The following is a 7,379-nucleotide window of genomic DNA, read 5'->3' as shown; positions in this document are numbered from 1 at the left end:
AGGGAGCTTAGCCAATGAGCGGTCAGAAAAGGTGTTTCCTCTGTAGTTCACACCAATCGCCGGCTTGGACCCCCGGCCCAGGCCTGACGCCTCTGGCCCAGGCTTCAGGCCTGGGCAGTGGACCCCCATCTCCCCCCGATCACTGGCTCCGCCCTCGCCCAGGCCTGACGCCTCAGCCAGAGGCGTCGACCCCCATCACCCTCTGATCGCCGGATGGGCCCCTTGCCCAGGCCTGACGACTCCGCCAGAGGTGTCAGGCCTGGACAAGGGACCCCCATCTCCCCCCGATCACCAGCTTCTGGGGTCGCACACTGGGGCCTGGGTGGAGGCTCTTGCGCTGGCGGCTGCGCTGTCCCGCCCTGCCTGCAGTATGCAAATTAGCCGCCATATTTGTTGGCAGATAATTTGCATATTGCGCTGATTAGCCAATGGGAGGCGTAGGGAAGGTATGGTCAATTACCATGTTTGTCTATTATTAGATAGGATATATATTAACTTACCTATACTAAATAACAACTGCATAGAGTAAGTACCACTATTATCTCCATTTTCCAGGTGAAAAAACTGTGGCACCGAGAGGTTAAATAACTTACCCTCAGTCACAGATAGAAAATTATGGTGCTACAAGATCAGGCACTCTGGCTCCAATGCTATTAACCTACAACGTACATTAACATAGTACTATACTGAATGAGACTGAAAGAGCACCATGTCAGCTGGTAGGTGAACATATTAACAAGCAATTATAATACTGAATATAATAAGCAGTACCACAGGGTAAGCAATATTAAGCCCAAGTCTTCAGATATTACTAGTTGAAACTAATTATATTTGAATTAATTCCCCAGCAAAATAAAGAATCCCCAACTCAGCCTGAGAAAGAGGAACACATTTTATAAGGGTCTGTCATTTTCCATTCAATTAATCAGGTATCTGTCTGCTATGGTTTTGTTACTTTTCTAGTTAAGAACAATAACTTTCCTATCAATCTTTTACTTCCCAAGACAATTCTAAATCAAGTTAGAGATCACACTCGGCATAAATGAGTTTTTACACTTGTTAACTCAATACATAAGAGAAACAGAGATGTCTTCAACATGTATTATAATTTTGAAGTACTTAAAATAGGTAACTGAATCTAGACTAACCAAGTGTTGCTTAAGACAGAGAGACGTTCCCTTGCCGTAACCCGTGGTCGGCAAACTGCGGCTCACGAGCCACATGCGGCTCTTTGGCCCCTTGAGTTTGGCTCTTCCTAAGCCTTAGGAGTACCCTAATTAAGTCAATAACAATGTACCTACCTATATAGTTTAAGTTTAAAAAATTTGGCTCTCAAAAGAAATTTCAATCGTTGTACTGTTGATATTTGGCTCTGTTGACTAATGAGTTTGCCGACCACTGCTAGCCCATTAGGCTCAGTGGACAGAACGTCGGCCTATGGACCAAAGGGTCCCAGGTTCGATTCGGCCAAGGGCACATACCCTAACTGCAGGCTTCTGGCTTCTCCCAGGCCCTAGGCCCTGGCCAGGGCTCATGCAGGAGACAACCAATCGATGTGTTTCTCTCACATCAATGTTTCTCTATGTCTTTCCCTCTCTCTTCCACTCTCCCTAAAAATCAATGGAAAAATATCCTCGGGTGAGGATTAACAAAAATAATTAAAAATAAGAGAGACGTTCCCTTAATAACTAAAAGAACTATTTTCAATTAGCATATCAAAGTTACAAGTCTCCAAAGTCAAGACTTCTGCTTGTAACTCAATTAATAGCAGGCTGTTTTACGTACACCCACTGATAAATTGCCACCTGGGAACAGCCAACCCATCTGGGTGACCAGGTGGCCCTGCTACTTGAGTTTCCCTTCTCATTCTCGTTTCAGCTAAAGACAAGATTATATTACTCTTTCTTCCTCACTAAACCTCATCCTCAAGCCCTTGCCGTTTCTAGTATGAATTAAGAGTTCTTACTGGTGGTGAGGTATGAATGAGCAGGGAGAGTAGTACAGAGGCAGAAGAAGAAAAACATAAAGGTGAAATGATATGAGAGTCCCCTCCTTTCTTATACTACATATGGAGAATCATATCATTCTCCATATGTAGTTCCTAACCATTTTCTTCCAGTGGTCCTGTCCTAAAAGTTAAGCCAATTGCCTTTGTCTCAAGCAATCTAGTGAGCTGCCACCAAGTGGGGGCTCTTTTGTACTCTGAAACACAATGGAAGTCATACATGGCTTCTTTCCCTACAGAGAAAACACCATGGTGTAATGGACAAAGCCCATATTCTAAAATAAGGTAAGCGTCTGTCTGAATCTCAGTTGTGAAGCTTATTGGCTGCATGACCCTGTTTTCTCATCTGTAAAACTGGTAACTAAGGTAGCTCGGTACCAGAAACACACTGTAGCAGGCAGTCAGTCAACAGGCTTCCTTTATATTTTTCACTTGGCTCTGACAAAGGATCTCAGGATCAGTATCTCTCAGGATCAGTATCTCAAATCCTTAGAAAACAGGCTGTCAAACTCTTGCTACATACCACAGTAAGAAATGCATTTTTCACTGAGACTCAGCATGTATATAGATATAATCATACACTAACTGATATTTCACAAAATGATACTAACCTTTGCTATGTATAATGCATTCTGATATTCTCTATTTTCTTTCTTTCTCCTCTCCTCTATAATCCTTCTCTTCTCGTGACTCCTCCCTAATCACATACATGAATTTCTTTTTAGTCTGGTCACCATACCAAACCTACTAGAGCTCCAGGGAGCGGGGTACTTCCAGGATGCTAACTGCAGCAGGTGAAAGAGACATCAGGGAATAAGGAAATTCTAATAATGCTGGGAGAAATCCATTTTTCCTAAGACATAATGTTATTCCTGAAGGTAAAGTTAGTTGTACTGCTATAATACAGAACAGAGGTAAAACAGGTTTGTAGATTGGTCTGGGAACTTAACCAACACATATAACAATGATCCTTATAAGAAAATGCTTCCTAGGTTTCAAAGGTTTTGGAACATAATATATTTCTAAGTTGGGTAAGGGGTGCTACTTATACAATGTCCTACGTCAGGGGTTGGTAAACTATTTTCCGCATGTCAAATACAATCTGCAGCCTGTTTTTGTACAACCCCTGAACAAGGGCTTTTACATTTTAATAGCTGAAAAAAATCAAAATAATATTTTGTCACACATGAAAATCAAATTCCAGTATCAATAAAGTTTTATTAGAATACAGTCACACTTTATTAGAACAAAGTTTTATTTACATATTGTCCATGACAAATATCTGTTAAGCACCTTTTATGTATGTGTCAGACACTGGAGAAACTAGAGTGAATAAGTCAGATATGGTCCCCCTCATAAGTATTAATGAAAGGCAAGTGAAAGAAAAATCTCAGAGAAATAAAAGGCACTTGGTTTGTTGTAGAAACCATCAAAGGGCCAATATGGCAAAAGATGAGGTTGGAGAAGGGCCTTATCAAGCAGTGCCTTTAAGGTCACTGGAAGGAATAGACATTGTCTTGTATTTTACATTCAGTTGTTTATGGAATAAATTGCTCTCTACTCCTTTAATAAATCATTGCATTATTACAAATATTTGCAATAATATTTTAAAATTTCATGTATATATGTATATGCAAGTATGATTGTGTTTGTGTACACAGTCTTTGATCCTCACCATAATCTTGAGAGGTAGGTATTAGTATTACAAACTCTCCATTTTACAGATGAAGAAACTAAATTTATGGAGCTTCCCAAAGTTCACACGGTGTATCATCATACCATGGTAAAAAAAAAAAAAAAAATGCCCAATACCCAAGTTTTCTCCCTACAGAATGTTTGCTCTTTCTTCTATACCAGTCCAAGACTTGCATAATTAATTACTTTCGCTGAATTTGAGATGAAGAACATTCTTACTGCTGTTTGTTAGTTTGTTTTTTAGGAAACTATTCTTTCTAACCAATAGCTACATTTGAACCAATAAGATTAGCTTTTATTTCTATTAACTAGCCCCTAGTGGCCAACCACATATTCCAATGGTAGAAAATTCTATAATGTATAACAGACTAGCTCACCTACTCTTCGGCTGATTTAGCTTCCATTTCACAGAAATAAGACTAGTTATTAATTAAGAAACATTACTTAATTGAGGCTGCTAAATATATGTTGCTAAACTAACACGAACTACAATTCTTAGTAGGAGCTATTCTCAGGCTCCCTAGTGAAAGATAAGATCAAAACTACCCTTCACTAATTCAAAAGGAAAAAACACACTTCTTCTATGACCCTAATCTTTTAACTTGACTCCATCCTTCAGAAGTAAGGATCAATTTGAGTATTCTTCATAAAAATCATTCCAATAGAGAAAATAGTACCTGACAGTTTGTTAGGCCCTCTCACCAGTTAAAGCTCCTAATTTAACTGTTTCTATTATTTCTAGTCTTCTCAGCTAACAGGCAATCGCTATTTACATTTTAACAAACAACATAATTAGCAATTAATTTCCTAATTCAATACCCAAACCCGGTTTATGTATCTCTACAGAACTAAGGAAGAGAATTAAAAAAGATTACCAGGTAAGGTTTGTTATATAATATTTATATAGAATAAAAGGATGGTCAGTAGCTATTCAATCATTTTTCCCTGGTCATTTAGAAAGGTGGTTTATTCTACTTCTGAATGCCTACTAATAAATTGTTTTACTATTACCTTATCCATCTTGTATAAGTCAGTATCTCACAACTGCCCTTATTTATAATTTATCAGTCTCTTTTAACTTTGGCTTTTCATTTCTACCCATATTATTTTAAAGGTTACTTATACAAGTAATGTCAAGTCTTAGCTTAAATAAAAATAAGCAAATTCTGTTCACTAATCCTGCAGCATAGAACCTCACTTCCAGGTAACACAAAGCCTAGCAACCAATTCTTTTTCTAGAACTACTTTATCTAAGGTATTAAATAAAATGGCTTATAATACTTACAGGGTGAAACTCCATTTCTTTATAGAGGATAGCTTACCAAGGATAATTAGCTTTACCTGCTTCCAAAATGAAAGAAACCAAATGAAGAGAGGCAGCCACCATTATATTTTTAAATTCAGAAAAGCTTACTGTTTCTTCTGGTTTTATCTCTGTGTAATCATGTAGTTTTTCCTAGTCAAAGATGATGCTACTGACCTTCTGCCAATATAAAACTAAGATTTCCCTGCACCAAGCACCAACTCCCCCTCCCACCAACAGTGGAGGCTTGGAATCCTTCACAGACAAAAATATTCAAGCTGACTACTTAGAGTTAGAGGCCACAGTCCTGAGTAAAATTAACAGCCCATAGTATTAACTATCCTTTCAGCCTTAATTGTAAGACCTTAATGACCTATAAAGATATCAAATTCCTGAGAATTAAGATACAAAATACCCAGTTTCTACTTCTGAATCTTCAACCATACCAACAATATACTATCTTACAAGTTTACAATTAAGAGGTGATCTCATAAAAAAACAGACATTTGAAAATAAGTAAAGACAAAGTTCCCGATAGAAATCGGAATGCTTAGTAAATAAGAATATAAATTAGCAGATGCCCAAAATCTGAAGATAGAAATTTGCCACAAAAATTCAATAACCTCTAGTCTGTTTTATTCTCTCCTTTTTGAGGTATGTGTTTTTAAGGCATTGTATTCACAGTTCTCATGTGCACAATGAACTCATCCATTTCTTTTTAAGTAATAATAAGTAGGAAAAAGTGGAGTGACTAAGAGGGAAGACTGGTAAGTGTAGGCAAGTTTTAAAATACAGAAAATGTTCAAAGCTAGAAGGGATCTTGGAGAGTCTCTCTAGCTTAGGTTGATGTAATAGTCTCCTAACTGGTCTCACCTCTTCACCTCTACATACTTTCACTGTATTTCCAGATTGCTGCTAAAGTGATCCTAACACATAACCCAGATCTAGCTTCTCCTTAAAACTTGTTGCTTCCCCTGCCCTCTGGATTTCATTCCAACACCTTCCCACACCAGATCAAAACTACTGCATGATCTTGTCCCTGACTCTCTCCAATCCCATCCCTGCATTCATTTCTTCAGGCAGCCAAATATTTATTGAGCTTCTACTCGCCAGAAACTGTGCCATCCCTTAGGGGTATTGTGATGAAGGTGAGAGATGGCTCACCCTCTCTCAGAGCCTACACACCAGTAGTGAAAAGGGCAGATAATAAATAGGTAGATAAATAAACTAAGTAGTAATTAGAGACTGTGACATGTGATGCAAGACAAACAGTCACTCTCTCAGGACCCTGTTTGTTTCTGTTACTACACATATGACAATTTGTAATTATTTACTCACTGGATTACTTACTTTATGACTGTAAGCTCCATTAGGATATAATCAGTCTGTCTTATTCCTGTTGCATCCCAAGCACTTAGTACAGTGTCTAGCATGTAGTTCAATACTTACTAACTAAATTACTTCATCCTCTTTAATTTAGAGTTTCAGTGGTTGCCAAGGTCAAAGAAAAGTAGTTAAGAAGGAATTTGAATGAGACTCCAAAATTTTAGTCCAAAATATCACACCACATTCAAAATATTGATCTCAAAACTGAAAGATCATGTTTTCAAAGTTTATAGCTGTTACCCAAAACAGACTTGAGAATCTTTCCAGACTTGAGTTTTACATGAAAAATTTTAAAACACTGAATGAAGACTTAAATAAAATTGTCTAAGAAAAATATTTTAAATTATAACAAATAAACAGAGATGAAGATTTACTCCAGTGTTTCCTTTTAATGCATGCTAGAGCAATAAGACCTTAAAGAACTTGTAAAAGAACCATGATATCTGAATGTTCTAGATACTTCCTGGCACCTATTTGTCACTTGGTATCGACATTTTCTCTGGCTGAACCATGTAGACTATTATCTCACATTAACTGATATTTAATTTACCAACAAATTTAAAATATCCCCCAAGAAGTGACTCTACATTTTTTAATGTTTTACACACTACACGCTACATTTTTAAAAATAAAACAAAAATAAGTTAAAAACTCACATTTACAGGGGTGGGCAAAAGTAGGTTTACAGTTTAAATGTTTTACACACTACATTTTAAAAGATAGGCTAGATACTAATATTTACAGGGGTGGGCAAAAGTAGGTTTGCAGTTAGAATACAAAGAAATATAATCTATATATATAAAAGCCTAATTGACCATCACAACCGAACGGACGACCCAACAGGCTGCATGGGGCAACTAGGCCAGCAGGGGGGTTTAGTGAGGGGCGACCAAACGACCGAGCAGCAGGCTGTGTGGGTTGACCAGGCCGGCAGGGGGGTTAGTGAGGGGCGACCAAACGACCCAGCAGCAGGCTGCAAGGGCAACCAGG

General features: G+C 38.1%; 1 protein-coding gene across 3 annotated transcripts in view; it reads right to left on the bottom strand.

Moving 5' to 3' along the window:
* ACVR2A (activin A receptor, type IIA) overlaps positions 1-7,379 on the bottom strand; it is a 99,375-nt gene that overhangs the window by 82,347 nt on the left and 9,649 nt on the right. The window contains exon 1 of one of the 3 annotated variants that reach the window (XM_005859279.2): positions 6,114-6,138. The exons of the other annotated variants lie outside the window; for them this stretch is intronic. The gene's annotated coding sequence lies outside the window, so the exon portion shown is untranslated. Of the gene's footprint in view, positions 1-6,113; positions 6,139-7,379 lie in introns of those variants that run through there. 3 annotated transcript variants of the gene reach the window in all.

This window comes from Myotis brandtii, unplaced genomic scaffold, assembly GCF_000412655.1.
Source record: "Myotis brandtii unplaced genomic scaffold, ASM41265v1 scaffold125, whole genome shotgun sequence".
In the NCBI taxonomy this organism is placed as follows: Eukaryota; Metazoa; Chordata; class Mammalia; order Chiroptera; family Vespertilionidae; genus Myotis; species Myotis brandtii.
This window is presented reverse-complemented; position numbering and strand designations above follow the sequence as displayed.